The sequence below is a fragment of the Pelophylax lessonae genome (assembly GCF_965119305.1).
Source record: "Pelophylax lessonae genome assembly, chromosome: 13".
NCBI classification, from domain to species: Eukaryota; Metazoa; Chordata; class Amphibia; order Anura; family Ranidae; genus Pelophylax; species Pelophylax lessonae.
The window spans coordinates 88,973,744-88,991,241 of record NC_138780.1 but is presented as its reverse complement, the minus strand read 5'-3'; positions in this window follow the sequence as shown (position 1 = coordinate 88,991,241).

Genomic DNA, 17,498 nt, shown 5'->3' with positions numbered 1-17,498 from the left:
AAAGGAGGCAAGGGTGGGTAGAGAGAAAATGACGGTGGAAGGGGCGAGCGGAGGAGAAAACATCCTCCCAGCGACAGTGAGGAGCTATGATGGAACTCCTGGAGCGGAATATGACATGGAGGGTGCGAAAGAGAGGGGGGAATCGAGAGCTGCGCGGAAAAGGAGGCAAGGGTGGGTAGAGAGAAAATGACGGTGGAAGGGGCGAGCGGAGGAGAAAACATCCTCCCAGCGACAGTGAGGAGCTATGATGGAACTCCTGGAGCGGAATATGACATGGAGGGTGCGAAAGAGAGGGGGGAATCGAGAGCTGTGCGGAAAAGGAGGCAAGGGTGGGTAGAGAGAAAATGACGGTGGAAGGGGCGAGCGGAGGAGAAAACATCCTCCCAGCGACAGCGAGGAGCTATGATGGAGCTCCTCGAGCGGAATATGACATGGAGGGTGCGAAAGAGAGGGGGGAATCGAGAGCTGCGCGGAGAAGGAGGCAAGGGTGGGTAGAGAGAAAATGACGGTGTAAGGGGCGAGCGGAGGAGAAAACATCCTCCCAGCGACAGTGAGGAGCTATGATGGAACTCCTGGAGCGGAATATGACATGGAGGGTGCGAAAGAGAGGGGGGAATCGAGAGCTGCGCGGAAAAGGAGGCAAGGGTGGGTAGAGAGAAAATGACGGTGGAAGGGGCGAGCGGAGGAGAAAACTTCCTCCCAGCGACAGTGAGGAGCTATGATGGAACTCCTGGAGCGGAATATGACATGGAGGGTGCGAAAGAGAGGGGGGAATCGAGAGCTGCGCGGAAAAGGAGGCAAGGGTGGGTAGAGAGAAAATGACGGTGGAAGGGGCGAGCGGAGGAGAAAACATCCTCCCAGCGACAGCGAGGAGCTATGATGGAGCTCCTGGAGCGGAATATGACATGGAGGGTGCGAAAGAGAGGGGGGAATCGAGAGCTGCGCGGAGAAGGAGGCAAGGGTGGGTAGAGAGAAAATGACGGTGGAAGGGGCGAGCGGAGGAGAAAACATCCTCCCAGCGACAGTGAGGAGCTATGATGGAACTCCTGGAGCGGAATATGACATGGAGGGTGCAAAAGAGAGGGGGGAATCGAGAGCTGCGCGGAAAAGGAGGCAAGGGTGGGTAGAGAGAAAATGACGGTGGAAGGGGCGAGCGGAGGAGAAAACATCCTCCCAGCGACAGCGAGGAGCTATGATGGAGCTCCTGGAGCTGGATGTAATATGGAGGGTGCGAGAGAGAGGGGGGAATCGAGAGCTGCGTGGAGATGGAGGCAAGGGTGGGTAGAGAGAAAATGACGGTGGAAGGGGCGAGCGGAGGAGAAAACATCCTCCCAGCGACAGCGAGGAGCTATGATGGAGCTCCTGGAGCGGAATATGACATGGAGGGTGCGAAAGAGAGGGGGGAATCGAGAGCTGCGCGGAGAAGGAGGCAAGGGTGGGTAGAGAGAAAATGACGGTGGAAGGGGCGAGCAGAGGAGAAAACATCCTCCCAGCGACAGCGAGGAGCTATGATGGAGCTCCTGGAGCGGAATATGACATGGAGGGTGCGAAAGAGAGGGGGGAATCGAGAGCTGCGCGGAGAAGGAGGCAAGGGTGGGTAGAGAGAAAATGACGGTGGAAGGGGCGAGCGGAGGAGAAAACATCCTCCCAGCGACAGTGAGGAGCTATGATGGAACTCCTGGAGCGGAATATGACATGGAGGGTGCGAAAGAGAGGGGGGAATCGAGAGCTGCGCGGAAAAGGAGGCAAGGGTGGGTAGAGAGAAAATGACGGTGGAAGGGGCGAGCGGAGGAGAAAACATCCTCCCAGCGACAGTGAGGAGCTATGATGGAACTCCTGGAGCGGAATATGACATGGAGGGTGCGAAAGAGAGGGGGGAATCGAGAGCTGCGCGGAAAAGGAGGCAAGGGTGGGTAGAGAGAAAATGACGGTGGAAGGGGCGAGCGGAGGAGAAAACATCCTCCCAGCGACAGCGAGGAGCTATGATGGAGCTCCTGGAGCGGAATATGACATGGAGGGTGCGAAAGAGAGGGGGGAATCGAGAGCTGCGCGGAGAAGGAGGCAAGGGTGGGTAGAGAGAAAATGACGGTGGAAGGGGCGAGCGGAGGAGAAAACATCCTCCCAGCGACAGCAAGGAGCTATGATGGAGCTCCTGGAGCGGAATATGACATGGAGGGTGCGAAAGAGAGGGGGGAATCGAGAGCTGCGCGGAGAAGGAGGCAAGGGTGGGTAGAGAGAAAATGACGGTGGAAGGGGCGAGCGGAGGAGAAAACATCCTCCCAGCGACAGCGAGGAGCTATGATGGAGCTCCTGGAGCAGAATATGACATGGAGGGTGCGAAAGAGAGGGGGGAATCAAGAGCTGCGCGGAAAAGGAGGCAAGGGTGGGTAGAGAGAAAATGACGGTGGAAGGGGCGAGCGGAGGAGAAAACATCCTCCCAGCGACAGCAAGGAGCTATGATGGAGCTCCTGGAGCGGAATATGACATGGAGGGTGCGAAAGAGAGGGGGGAATCGAGAGCTGCGCGGAAAAGGAGGCAAGGGTGGGTAGAGAGAAAATGACGGTGGAAGGGGCGAGCGGAGGAGAAAACTTCCTCCCAGCGACAGTGAGGAGCTATGATGGAACTACTGGAGCGGAATATGACATGGAGGGTGCGAAAGAGAGGGGGGAATCGAGAGCTGCGCGGAAAAGGAGGCAAGGGTGGGTAGAGAGAAAATGACGGTGGAAGGGGCGAGCGGAGGAGAAAACATCCTCCCAGCGACAGTGAGGAGCTATGATGGAACTCCTGGAGCGGAATATGACATGGAGGGTGCGAAAGAGAGGGGGGAATCGAGAGCTGCGCGGAAAAGGAGGCAAGGGTGGGTAGAGAGAAAATGACGGTGGAAGGGGCGAGCGGAGGAGAAAACATCCTCCCAGCGACAGTGAGGAGCTATGATGGAACTCCTGGAGCGGAATATGACATGGAGGGTGCGAAAGAGAGGGGGGAATCGAGAGCTGTGCGGAAAAGGAGGCAAGGGTGGGTAGAGAGAAAATGACGGTGGAAGGGGCGAGCGGAGGAGAAAACATCCTCCCAGCGACAGCGAGGAGCTATGATGGAGCTCCTGGAGCGGAATATGACATGGAGGGTGCGAAAGAGAGGGGGGAATCGAGAGCTGCGCGGAGAAGGAGGCAAGGGTGGGTAGAGAGAAAATGACGGTGTAAGGGGCGAGCGGAGGAGAAAACATCCTCCCAGCGGCAGTGAGGAGCTATGATGGAACTCCTGGAGCGGAATATGACATGGAGGGTGCGAAAGAGAGGGGGGAATCGAGAGCTGTGCGGAAAAGGAGGCAAGGGTGGGTAGAGAGAAAATGACGGTGGAAGGGGCGAGCGGAGGAGAAAACATCCTCCCAGCGACAGCGAGGAGCTATGATGGAGCTCCTGGAGCGGAATATGACATGGAGGGTGCGAAAGAGAGGGGGGAATCGAGAGCTGCGCGGAGAAGGAGGCAAGGGTGGGTAGAGAGAAAATGACGGTGTAAGGGGCGAGCGGAGGAGAAAACATCCTCCCAGCGGCAGTGAGGAGCTATGATGGAACTCCTGGAGCGGAATATGACATGGAGGGTGCGAAAGAGAGGGGGGAATCGAGAGCTGCGCGGAAAAGGAGGCAAGGGTGGGTAGAGAGAAAATGACGGTGGAAGGGGCGAGCGGAGGAGAAAACTTCCTCCCAGCGACAGTGAGGAGCTATGATGGAACTCCTGGAGCGGAATATGACATGGAGGGTGCGAAAGAGAGGGGGGAATCGAGAGCTGCGCGGAAAAGGAGGCAAGGGTGGGTAGAGAGAAAATGACGGTGGAAGGGGCGAGCGGAGGAGAAAACTTCCTCCCAGCGACAGTGAGGAGCTATGATGGAACTACTGGAGCGGAATATGACATGGAGGGTGCGAAAGAGAGGGGGGAATCGAGAGCTGCGCGGAAAAGGAGGCAAGGGTGGGTAGAGAGAAAATGACGGTGGAAGGGGCGAGCGGAGGAGAAAACATCCTCCCAGCGACAGTGAGGAGCTATGATGGAACTCCTGGAGCGGAATATGACATGGAGGGTGCGAAAGAGAGGGGGGAATCGAGAGCTGCGCGGAAAAGGAGGCAAGGGTGGGTAGAGAGAAAATGACGGTGGAAGGGGCGAGCGGAGGAGAAAACATCCTCCCAGCGACAGTGAGGAGCTATGATGGAACTCCTGGAGCGGAATATGACATGGAGGGTGCGAAAGAGAGGGGGGAATCGAGAGCTGTGCGGAAAAGGAGGCAAGGGTGGGTAGAGAGAAAATGACGGTGGAAGGGGCGAGCGGAGGAGAAAACATCCTCCCAGCGACAGCGAGGAGCTATGATGGAGCTCCTGGAGCGGAATATGACATGGAGGGTGCGAAAGAGAGGGGGGAATCGAGAGCTGCGCGGAGAAGGAGGCAAGGGTGGGTAGAGAGAAAATGACGGTGTAAGGGGCGAGCGGAGGAGAAAACATCCTCCCAGCGGCAGTGAGGAGCTATGATGGAACTCCTGGAGCGGAATATGACATGGAGGGTGCGAAAGAGAGGGGGGAATCGAGAGCTGCGCGGAAAAGGAGGCAAGGGTGGGTAGAGAGAAAATGACGGTGGAAGGGGCGAGCGGAGGAGAAAACTTCCTCCCAGCGACAGTGAGGAGCTATGATGGAACTACTGGAGCGGAATATGACATGGAGGGTGCGAAAGAGAGGGGGGAATCGAGAGCTGCGCGGAAAAGGAGGCAAGGGTGGGTAGAGAGAAAATGACGGTGGAAGGGGCGAGCGGAGGAGAAAACATCCTCCCAGCGACAGTGAGGAGCTATGATGGAACTCCTGGAGCGGAATATGACATGGAGGGTGCGAAAGAGAGGGGGGAATCGAGAGCTGCGCGGAAAAGGAGGCAAGGGTGGGTAGAGAGAAAATGACGGTGGAAGGGGCGAGCGGAGGAGAAAACATCCTCCCAGCGACAGTGAGGAGCTATGATGGAACTCCTGGAGCGGAATATGACATGGAGGGTGCGAAAGAGAGGGGGGAATCGAGAGCTGTGCGGAAAAGGAGGCAAGGGTGGGTAGAGAGAAAATGACGGTGGAAGGGGCGAGCGGAGGAGAAAACATCCTCCCAGCGACAGCGAGGAGCTATGATGGAGCTCCTGGAGCGGAATATGACATGGAGGGTGCGAAAGAGAGGGGGGAATCGAGAGCTGCGCGGAGAAGGAGGCAAGGGTGGGTAGAGAGAAAATGACGGTGTAAGGGGCGAGCGGAGGAGAAAACATCCTCCCAGCGGCAGTGAGGAGCTATGATGGAACTCCTGGAGCGGAATATGACATGGAGGGTGCGAAAGAGAGGGGGGAATCGAGAGCTGCGCGGAAAAGGAGGCAAGGGTGGGTAGAGAGAAAATGACGGTGGAAGGGGCGAGCGGAGGAGAAAACTTCCTCCCAGCGACAGTGAGGAGCTATGATGGAACTCCTGGAGCGGAATATGACATGGAGGGTGCGAAAGAGAGGGGGGAATCGAGAGCTGCGCGGAAAAGGAGGCAAGGGTGGGTAGAGAGAAAATGACGGTGGAAGGGGCGAGCGGAGGAGAAAACTTCCTCCCAGCGACAGTGAGGAGCTATGATGGAACTACTGGAGCGGAATATGACATGGAGGGTGCGAAAGAGAGGGGGGAATCGAGAGCTGCGCGGAAAAGGAGGCAAGGGTGGGTAGAGAGAAAATGACGGTGGAAGGGGCGAGCGGAGGAGAAAACATCCTCCCAGCGACAGTGAGGAGCTATGATGGAACTCCTGGAGCGGAATATGACATGGAGGGTGCGAAAGAGAGGGGGGAATCGAGAGCTGCGCGGAAAAGGAGGCAAGGGTGGGTAGAGAGAAAATGACGGTGGAAGGGGCGAGCGGAGGAGAAAACATCCTCCCAGCGACAGTGAGGAGCTATGATGGAACTCCTGGAGCGGAATATGACATGGAGGGTGCGAAAGAGAGGGGGGAATCGAGAGCTGTGCGGAAAAGGAGGCAAGGGTGGGTAGAGAGAAAATGACGGTGGAAGGGGCGAGCGGAGGAGAAAACATCCTCCCAGCGACAGCGAGGAGCTATGATGGAGCTCCTGGAGCGGAATATGACATGGAGGGTGCGAAAGAGAGGGGGGAATCGAGAGCTGCGCGGAGAAGGAGGCAAGGGTGGGTAGAGAGAAAATGACGGTGTAAGGGGCGAGCGGAGGAGAAAACATCCTCCCAGCGACAGTGAGGAGCTATGATGGAACTCCTGGAGCGGAATATGACATGGAGGGTGCGAAAGAGAGGGGGGAATCGAGAGCTGCGCGGAAAAGGAGGCAAGGGTGGGTAGAGAGAAAATGACGGTGGAAGGGGCGAGCGGAGGAGAAAACTTCCTCCCAGCGACAGTGAGGAGCTATGATGGAACTCCTGGAGCGGAATATGACATGGAGGGTGCGAAAGAGAGGGGGGAATCGAGAGCTGCGCGGAAAAGGAGGCAAGGGTGGGTAGAGAGAAAATGACGGTGGAAGGGGCGAGCGGAGGAGAAAACATCCTCCCAGCGACAGTGAGGAGCTATGATGGAACTCCTGGAGCGGAATATGACATGGAGGGTGCGAAAGAGAGGGGGGAATCGAGAGCTGCGCGGAAAAGGAGGCAAGGGTGGGTAGAGAGAAAATGACGGTGGAAGGGGCGAGCGGAGGAGAAAACATCCTCCCAGCGACAGTGAGGAGCTATGATGGAACTCCTGGAGCGGAATATGACATGGAGGGTGCGAAAGAGAGGGGGGAATCGAGAGCTGCGCGGAAAAGGAGGCAAGGGTGGGTAGAGAGAAAATGACGGTGGAAGGGGCGAGCGGAGGAGAAAACATCCTCCCAGCGACAGCGAGGAGCTATGATGGAGCTCCTGGAGCGGAATATGACATGGAGGGTGCGAAAGAGAGGGGGGAATCGAGAGCTGCGCGGAGAAGGAGGCAAGGGTGGGTAGAGAGAAAATGACGGTGGAAGGGGCGAGCGGAGGAGAAAACATCCTCCCAGCGACAGCAAGGAGCTATGATGGAGCTCCTGGAGCGGAATATGACATGGAGGGTGCGAAAGAGAGGGGGGAATCGAGAGCTGCGCGGAGAAGGAGGCAAGGGTGGGTAGAGAGAAAATGACGGTGGAAGGGGCGAGCGGAGGAGAAAACATCCTCCCAGCGACAGCGAGGAGCTATGATGGAGCTCCTGGAGCAGAATATGACATGGAGGGTGCGAAAGAGAGGGGGGAATCAAGAGCTGCGCGGAAAAGGAGGCAAGGGTGGGTAGAGAGAAAATGACGGTGGAAGGGGCGAGCGGAGGAGAAAACATCCTCCCAGCGACAGCAAGGAGCTATGATGGAGCTCCTGGAGCGGAATATGACATGGAGGGTGCGAAAGAGAGGGGGGAATCGAGAGCTGCGCGGAAAAGGAGGCAAGGGTGGGTAGAGAGAAAATGACGGTGGAAGGGGCGAGCGGAGGAGAAAACTTCCTCCCAGCGACAGTGAGGAGCTATGATGGAACTACTGGAGCGGAATATGACATGGAGGGTGCGAAAGAGAGGGGGGAATCGAGAGCTGCGCGGAAAAGGAGGCAAGGGTGGGTAGAGAGAAAATGACGGTGGAAGGGGCGAGCGGAGGAGAAAACATCCTCCCAGCGACTGTGAGGAGCTATGATGGAACTCCTGGAGCGGAATATGACATGGAGGGTGCGAAAGAGAGGGGGGAATCGAGAGCTGCGCGGAAAAGGAGGCAAGGGTGGGTAGAGAGAAAATGACGGTGGAAGGGGCGAGCGGAGGAGAAAACATCCTCCCAGCGACAGTGAGGAGCTATGATGGAACTCCTGGAGCGGAATATGACATGGAGGGTGCGAAAGAGAGGGGGGAATCGAGAGCTGTGCGGAAAAGGAGGCAAGGGTGGGTAGAGAGAAAATGACGGTGGAAGGGGCGAGCGGAGGAGAAAACATCCTCCCAGCGACAGCGAGGAGCTATGATGGAGCTCCTGGAGCGGAATATGACATGGAGGGTGCGAAAGAGAGGGGGGAATCGAGAGCTGCGCGGAGAAGGAGGCAAGGGTGGGTAGAGAGAAAATGACGGTGTAAGGGGCGAGCGGAGGAGAAAACATCCTCCCAGCGGCAGTGAGGAGCTATGATGGAACTCCTGGAGCGGAATATGACATGGAGGGTGCGAAAGAGAGGGGGGAATCGAGAGCTGCGCGGAAAAGGAGGCAAGGGTGGGTAGAGAGAAAATGACGGTGGAAGGGGCGAGCGGAGGAGAAAACTTCCTCCCAGCGACAGCGAGGAGCTATGATGGAGCTCCTGGAGCAGAATATGACATGGAGGGTGCGAAAGAGAGGGGGGAATCGAGAGCTGCGCGGAGAAGGAGGCAAGGGTGGGTAGAGAGAAAATGACGGTGGAAGGGGCGAGCGGAGGAGAAAACATCCTCCCAGCGACAGCGAGGAGCTATGATGGAGCTCCTGGAGCGGAATATGACATGGAGGGTGCGAAAGAGAGGGGGGAATCGAGAGCTGCGCGGAGAAGGAGGCAAGGGTGGGTAGAGAGAAAATGACGGTGGAAGGGGCGAGCGGAGGAGAAAACATCCTCCCAGCGACAGCGAGGAGCTATGATGGAGCTCCTGGAGCGGAATATGACATGGAGGGTGCGAAAGAGAGGGGGGAATCGAGAGCTGCGCGGAGAAGGAGGCAAGGGTGGGTAGAGAGAAAATGACGGTGGAAGGGGCGAGCGGAGGAGAAAACATCCTCCCAGCGACAGTGAGGAGCTATGATGGAACTCCTAGAGCGGAATATGACATGGAGGGTGCGAAAGAGAGGGGGGAATCGAGAGCTGCGCGGAAAAGGAGGCAAGGGTGGGTAGAGAGAAAATGACGGTGGAAGGGGCGAGCGGAGGAGAAAACATCCTCCCAGCGACAGCGAGGAGCTATGATGGAGCTCCTGGAGCTGGATGTAATATGGAGGGTGCGAGAGAGAGGAGGGAATCGAGAGCTGCGCGGAGAAGGAGGCAAGGGTGGGTAGAGAGAAAATGACGGTGGAAGGGGCGAGCGGAGGAGAAAACATCCTCCCAGCGACAGCGAGGAGCTATGATGGAGCTCCTGGAGCGGGATATGACATGGTGGGTGCGAGAGAGAGGGGGGAATCGAGAGCGGCGCGGAGAAGGAGGCAAGGGTGGGTGGAGAGAAAATGACGGTGGAAGCGGCGAGCAGAGGAGAAAACATCCTCCCAGCGACAGCGAGGAGCTATGATGGAGCTCCTGGAGCTGGATGTAATATGGAGGGTGCGAGAGAGAGGGGGGAATCGAGAGCTGCGCGGAGAAGGAGGCAAGGGTGGGTAGAGAGAAAATGACGGTGGAAGGGGCGAGCGGAGGAGAAAACATCCTCCCAGCGACAGTGAGGAGCTATGATGGAACTCCTGGAGCGGAATATGACATGGAGGGTGCGAAAGAGAGGGGGGAATCGAGAGCTGCGCGGAAAAGGAGGCAAGGGTGGGTAGAGAGAAAATGACGGTGGAAGGGGCGAGCGGAGGAGAAAACATCCTCCCAGCGACAGCGAGGAGCTTTGATGGAGCTCCTGGAGCTGGATGTAATATGGAGGGTGCGAGAGAGAGGAGGGAATCGAGAGCTGTGCGGAGAAGGAGGCAAGGGTGCGTAGAGAGAAAATGACGGTGGAAGGGGCGAGCGGAGGAGAAAACATCCTCCCAGCGACAGCGAGGAGCTATGATGGAGCTCCTGGAGCGGAATATGACATGGAGGGTGTGAAAGAGAGGGGGGAATCAAGAGCAGCGCGGAGAAGGAGTCAAGGGTGGGTGGAGAGAAAATAACGGCGGAAGCGGCGAGCAGAGGAGAAAACATCCTCCCAGCGACAGCGAGGAGCTATGATGGAGCTCCTGGAGCTGGATGTAATATGGAGGGTGCGAGAGAGAGGAGGGAATCGAGAGCTGCGCGGAGAAGGAGGCAAGGGTGGGTAGAGAGAAAATGACGGTGGAAGGGGCGAGCGGAGGAGAAAACATCCTCCCAGTGACAGTGAGGAGCTATGATGGAACTCCTGGAGCGGGATATGACATGGAGGGTGCGAAAGAGAGGGGGGAATTGAGAGCTGCGCGGAGAAGGAGGCAAGGGTGGGTAGAGAGAAAATGACGGTGGAAGGGGCGAGCGGAGGAGAAAACATCCTCCCAGTGACAGCGAGGAGCTATGATGGAGCTCCTGGAGCGGAATATGACATGGAGGGTGCGAAAGAGAGGGGGGAATCGAGAGCTGCGCGGAGAAGGAGGCAAGGGTGGGTAGAGAGAAAATGACGGTGGAAGGGGCGAGCGGAGGAGAAAACATCCTCCCAGCGACAGCGAGGAGCTATGATGGAGCTCCTGGAGCTGGATGTAATATGGAGGGTGCGAGAGAGAGGAGGGAATCGAGAGCTGCGCGGAAAAGGAGGCAAGGGTGGGTAGAGAGAAAATGACGGTGGAAGGGGCGAGCGGAGGAGAAAACATCCTCCCAGCGACAGCGAGGAGCTATGATGGAGCTCCTGGAGTGGAATATGACATGGAGGGTGCGAAAGAGAGGGGGGAATCAAGAGCAGCGCGGAGAAGGAGGCAAGGGTGGGTGGAGAGAAAATAACGGCGGAAGCGGCGAGCAGAGGAGAAAACATCCTCCCAGCGACAGCGAGGAGCTATGATGGAGCTCCTGGAGCTGGATGTAATATGGAGGGTGCGAGAGAGAGGGTGGAATCGAGAGCTGCGCGGAGAAGGAGGCAAGGGTGGGTAGAGAGAAAATGACGGTGGAAGGGGCGAGCGGAGGAGAAAACATCCTCCCAGCGACAGCGAGGAGCTATGATGGAGCTCCTGGAGCGGGATATGGCATGGTGGGTGCGAGAGAGAGGGGGGAATCGAGAGCGGCGCGGAGAAGGAAGCAAGGGTGGGTGGAGAGAAAATGACGGTGGAAGCGGCGAGCAGAGGAGAAAACATCCTCCCAGCGACAGCGAGGAGCTATGATGGAGCTCCTGGAGCTGGATGTAATATGGAGGGTGCGAGAGAGAGGAGGGAATCGAGAGCTGCGCGGAGAAGGAGGCAAGGGTGGGTAGAGAGAAAGTGACGGTGGAAGGGGCGAGCGGAGGAGAAAACATCCTCCCAGCGACAGCGAGGAGCTATGATGGAGCTCCTGGAGCGGAATATGACATGGAGGGTGCGAAAGAGAGGGGGGAATCGAGAGCTGCGCGGAGAAGGAGGCAAGGGTGGGTAGAGAGAAAATGACGGTGGAAGGGGCGAGCGGAGGAGAAAACATCCTCCCAGCGACAGCGAGGAGCTATGATGGAGCTCCTGGAGCGGAATATGACATGGAGGGTGCGAAAGAGAGGGGGGAATCGAGAGCTGCGCGGAGAAGGAGGCAAGGGTGGGTAGAGAGAAAATGACGGTGGAAGGGGCGAGCGGAGGAGAAAACATCCTCCCAGCGACAGCGAGGAGCTATGATGGAGCTCCTGGAGCGGAATATGACATGGAGGGTGCGAAAGAGAGGGGGGAATCGAGAGCTGCGCGGAGAAGGAGGCAAGGGTGGGTAGAGAGAAAATGACGGTGGAAGGGGCGAGCGGAGGAGAAAACATCCTCCCAGCGACAGTGAGGAGCTATGATGGAACTCCTGGAGCGGAATATGACATGGAGGGTGCGAAAGAGAGGGGGGAATCGAGAGCTGCGCGGAAAAGGAGGCAAGGGTGGGTGGAGAGAAAATAACGGCGGAAGCGGCGAGCAGAGGAGAAAACATCCTCCCAGCGACAGCGAGGAGCTATGATGGAGCTCCTGGAGCTGGATGTAATATGGAGGGTGCGAGAGAGAGGGGGGAATCGAGAGCTGCGCGGAGAAGGAGGCAAGGGTGGGTAGAGAGAAAATGACGGTGGAAGGGGCGAGCGGAGGAGAAAACATCCTCCCAGCGACAGCGAGGAGCTATGATGGAGCTCCTGGAGCGGGATATGGCATGGTGGGTGCGAGAGAGAGGGGGGAATCGAGAGCGGCGCGGAGAAGGAAGCAAGGGTGGGTGGAGAGAAAATGACGGTGGAAGCGGCGAGCAGAGGAGAAAACATCCTCCCAGCGACAGCGAGGAGCTATGATGGAGCTCCTGGAGCTGGATGTAATATGGAGGGTGCGAGAGAGAGGAGGGAATCGAGAGCTGCGCGGAGAAGGAGGCAAGGGTGGGTAGAGAGAAAGTGACGGTGGAAGGGGCGAGCGGAGGAGAAAACATCCTCCCAGCGACAGCGAGGAGCTATGATGGAGCTCCTGGAGCGGAATATGACATGGAGGGTGCGAAAGAGAGGGGGGAATCGAGAGCTGCGCGGAGAAGGAGGCAAGGGTGGGTAGAGAGAAAATGACGGTGGAAGGGGCGAGCGGAGGAGAAAACATCCTCCCAGCGACAGCGAGGAGCTATGATGGAGCTCCTGGAGCGGAATATGACATGGAGGGTGCGAAAGAGAGGGGGGAATCGAGAGCTGCGCGGAGAAGGAGGCAAGGGTGGGTAGAGAGAAAATGACGGTGGAAGGGGCGAGCGGAGGAGAAAACATCCTCCCAGCGACAGCGAGGAGCTATGATGGAGCTCCTGGAGCGGAATATGACATGGAGGGTGCGAAAGAGAGGGGGGAATCGAGAGCTGCGCGGAGAAGGAGGCAAGGGTGGGTAGAGAGAAAATGACGGTGGAAGGGGCGAGCGGAGGAGAAAACATCCTCCCAGCGACAGTGAGGAGCTATGATGGAACTCCTGGAGCGGAATATGACATGGAGGGTGCGAAAGAGAGGGGGGAATCGAGAGCTGCGCGGAAAAGGAGGCAAGGGTGGGTAGAGAGAAAATGACGGTGGAAGCGGCGAGCAGAGGAGAAAACATCCTCCCAGCGACAGCGAGGAGCTATGATGGAGCTCCTGGAGCTGGATGTAATATGGAGGGTGCGAGAGAGAGGAGGGAATCGAGAGCTGCGCGGAGAAGGAGGCAAGGGTGGGTAGAGAGAAAATGACGGTGGAAGGGGCGAGCGGAGGAGAAAACATCCTCCCAGCGACAGCGAGGAGCTATGATGGAGCTCCTGGAGCGGAATATGACATGGAGGGTGCGAAAGAGAGGGGGGAATCGAGAGCTGCGCGGAGAAGGAGGCAAGGGTGGGTAGAGAGAAAATGACGGTGGAAGGGGCGAGCGGAGGAGAAAACATCCTCCCAGCGACAGCGAGGAGCTATGATGGAACTCCTGGAGCTGGATGTAATATGGAGGGTGCGAGAGAGAGGGGGGAATCGAGAGCTGCGCGGAGAAGGAGGCAAGGGTGGGTAGAGAGAAAATGACGGTGGAAGGGGCGAGCGGAGGAGAAAACATCCTCCCAGCGACAGCGAGGAGCTATGATGGAGCTCCTGGAGCGGAATATGACATGGAGGGTGCGAAAGAGAGGGGGGAATCGAGAGCTGCGCGAAAAAGGAGGCAAGGGTGGGTAGAGAGAAAATGACGGTGGAAGGGGCGAGCGGAGGAGAAAACATCCTCCCAGCGACAGCGAGGAGCTATGATGGAGCTCCTGGAGCTGGATGTAATATGGAGGGTGCGAGAGAGAGGGAGGAATCGAGAGCTGCGCGGAGAAGGAGGCAAGGGTGGGTAGAGAGAAAATGACGGTGGAAGGGGCGAGCGGAGGAGAAAACATCCTCCCAGCGACAGCGAGGAGCTATGATGGAGCTCCTGGAGCGGGATATGACATGGTGGGTGCGAGAGAGAGGGGGGAATCGAGAGCGGCGCGGAGAAGGAGGCAAGGGTGGGTGGAGAGAAAATGACGGTGGAAGCGGCGAGCAGAGGAGAAAACATCCTCCCAGCGACAGCGAGGAGCTATGATGGAGCTCCTGGAGCTGGATGTAATATGGAGGGTGCGAGAGAGAGGAGGGAATCGAGAGCTGCGCGGAGAAGGAGGCAAGGGTGGGTAGAGAGAAAGTGACGGTGGAAGGAGCGAGCGGAGGAGAAAACATCCTCCCAGCGACAGCGAGAAGCTATGATGGAGCTCCTGGAGCGGAATATGACATGGAGGGTGCGAAAGAGAGGGGGGAATCGAGAGCTGCGCGGAGAAGGAGGCAAAGGTGGGTAGAGAGAAAATGACGGTGGAAGGGGCGAGCGGAGGAGAAAACATCCTCCCAGCGACAGCGAGGAGCTATGATGGAGCTCCTGGAGCGGAATATGACATGGAGGGTGCGAAAGAGAGGGGGGAATCGAGAGCTGCGCGGAGAAGGAGGCAAGGGTGGGTAGAGAGAAAATGACAGTGGAAGGGGCGAGCGGAGGAGAAAACATCCTCCCAGCGACAGTGAGGAGCTATGATGGAACTCCTGGAGCGGAATATGACATGGAGGGTGCGAAAGAGAGGGGGGAATCGAGAGCTGCGCGGAAAAGGAGGCAAGGGTGGGTAGAGAGAAAATGACGGTGGAAGGGGCGAGCGGAGGAGAAAACATCCTCCCAGCGACAGCGAGGAGCTTTGATGGAGCTCCTGGAGCTGGATGTAATATGGAGGGTGCGAGAGAGAGGAGGGAATCGAGAGCTGCGCGGAGAAGGAGGCAAGGGTGCGTAGAGAGAAAATGACGGTGGAAGGGGCGAGCGGAGGAGAAAACATCCTCCCAGCGACAGCGAGGAGCTATGATGGAGCTCCTGGAGCGGAATATGACATGGAGGGTGTGAAAGAGAGGGGGGAATCAAGAGCAGCGCGGAGAAGGAGGCAAGGGTGGGTGGAGAGAAAATAACGGCGGAAGCGGCGAGCAGAGGAGAAAACATCCTCCCAGCGACAGCGAGGAGCTATGATGGAGCTCCTGGAGCTGGATGTAATATGGAGGGTGCGAGAGAGAGGAGGGAATCGAGAGCTGCGCGGAGAAGGAGGCAAGGGTGGGTAGAGAGAAAATGACGGTGGAAGGGGCGAGCGGAGGAGAAAACATCCTCCCAGTGACAGTGAGGAGCTATGATGGAACTCCTGGAGCGGGATATGACATGGAGGGTGCGAAAGAGAGGGGGGAATCGAGAGCTGCGCGGAGAAGGAGGCAAGGGTGGGTAGAGAGAAAATGACGGTGGAAGGGGCGAGCGGAGGAGAAAACATCCTCCCAGTGACAGCGAGGAGCTATGATGGAGCTCCTGGAGCGGAATATGACATGGAGGGTGCGAAAGAGAGGGGGGAATCGAGAGCTGCGCGGAGAAGGAGGCAAGGGTGGGTAGAGAGAAAATGACGGTGGAAGGGGCGAGCGGAGGAGAAAACATCCTCCCAGCGACAGCGAGGAGCTATGATGGAGCTCCTGGAGCTGGATGTAATATGGAGGGTGCGAGAGAGAGGAGGGAATCGAGAGCTGCGCGGAAAAGGAGGCAAGGGTGGGTAGAGAGAAAATGACGGTGGAAGGGGCGAGCGGAGGAGAAAACATCCTCCCAGTGACAGCGAGGAGCTATGATGGAGCTCCTGGAGTGGAATATGACATGGAGGGTGCGAAAGAGAGGGGGGAATCAAGAGCAGCGCGGAGAAGGAGGCAAGGGTGGGTGGAGAGAAAATAACGGCGGAAGCGGCGAGCAGAGGAGAAAACATCCTCCCAGCGACAGCGAGGAGCTATGATGGAGCTCCTGGAGCTGGATGTAATATGGAGGGTGCGAGAGAGAGGGGGGAATCGAGAGCTGCGCGGAGAAGGAGGCAAGGGTGGGTAGAGAGAAAATGACGGTGGAAGGGGCGAGCGGAGGAGAAAACATCCTCCCAGCGACAGCGAGGAGCTATGATGGAGCTCCTGGAGCGGGATATGGCATGGTGGGTGCGAGAGAGAGGGGGGAATCGAGAGCGGCGCGGAGAAGGAAGCAAGGGTGGGTGGAGAGAAAATGACGGTGGAAGCGGCGAGCAGAGGAGAAAACATCCTCCCAGCGACAGCGAGGAGCTATGATGGAGCTCCTGGAGCTGGATGTAATATGGAGGGTGCGAGAGAGAGGAGGGAATCGAGAGCTGCGCGGAGAAGGAGGCAAGGGTGGGTAGAGAGAAAGTGACGGTGGAAGGGGCGAGCGGAGGAGAAAACATCCTCCCAGCGACAGCGAGGAGCTATGATGGAGCTCCTGGAGCGGAATATGACATGGAGGGTGCGAAAGAGAGGGGGGAATCGAGAGCTGCGCGGAGAAGGAGGCAAGGGTGGGTAGAGAGAAAATGACGGTGGAAGGGGCGAGCGGAGGAGAAAACATCCTCCCAGCGACAGCGAGGAGCTATGATGGAGCTCCTGGAGCGGAATATGACATGGAGGGTGCGAAAGAGAGGGGGGAATCGAGAGCTGCGCGGAGAAGGAGGCAAGGGTGGGTAGAGAGAAAATGACGGTGGAAGGGGCGAGCGGAGGAGAAAACATCCTCCCAGCGACAGCGAGGAGCTATGATGGAGCTCCTGGAGCGGAATATGACATGGAGGGTGCGAAAGAGAGGGGGGAATCGAGAGCTGCGCGGAGAAGGAGGCAAGGGTGGGTAGAGAGAAAATGACGGTGGAAGGGGCGAGCGGAGGAGAAAACATCCTCCCAGCGACAGTGAGGAGCTATGATGGAACTCCTGGAGCGGAATATGACATGGAGGGTGCGAAAGAGAGGGGGGAATCGAGAGCTGCGCGGAAAAGGAGGCAAGGGTGGGTGGAGAGAAAATAACGGCGGAAGCGGCGAGCAGAGGAGAAAACATCCTCCCAGCGACAGCGAGGAGCTATGATGGAGCTCCTGGAGCTGGATGTAATATGGAGGGTGCGAGAGAGAGGGGGGAATCGAGAGCTGCGCGGAGAAGGAGGCAAGGGTGGGTAGAGAGAAAATGACGGTGGAAGGGGCGAGCGGAGGAGAAAACATCCTCCCAGCGACAGCGAGGAGCTATGATGGAGCTCCTGGAGCGGGATATGGCATGGTGGGTGCGAGAGAGAGGGGGGAATCGAGAGCGGCGCGGAGAAGGAAGCAAGGGTGGGTGGAGAGAAAATGACGGTGGAAGCGGCGAGCAGAGGAGAAAACATCCTCCCAGCGACAGCGAGGAGCTATGATGGAGCTCCTGGAGCTGGATGTAATATGGAGGGTGCGAGAGAGAGGAGGGAATCGAGAGCTGCGCGGAGAAGGAGGCAAGGGTGGGTAGAGAGAAAGTGACGGTGGAAGGGGCGAGCGGAGGAGAAAACATCCTCCCAGCGACAGCGAGGAGCTATGATGGAGCTCCTGGAGCGGAATATGACATGGAGGGTGCGAAAGAGAGGGGGGAATCGAGAGCTGCGCGGAGAAGGAGGCAAGGGTGGGTAGAGAGAAAATGACGGTGGAAGGGGCGAGCGGAGGAGAAAACATCCTCCCAGCGACAGCGAGGAGCTATGATGGAGCTCCTGGAGCGGAATATGACATGGAGGGTGCGAAAGAGAGGGGGGAATCGAGAGCTGCGCGGAGAAGGAGGCAAGGGTGGGTAGAGAGAAAATGACGGTGGAAGGGGCGAGCGGAGGAGAAAACATCCTCCCAGCGACAGCGAGGAGCTATGATGGAGCTCCTGGAGCGGAATATGACATG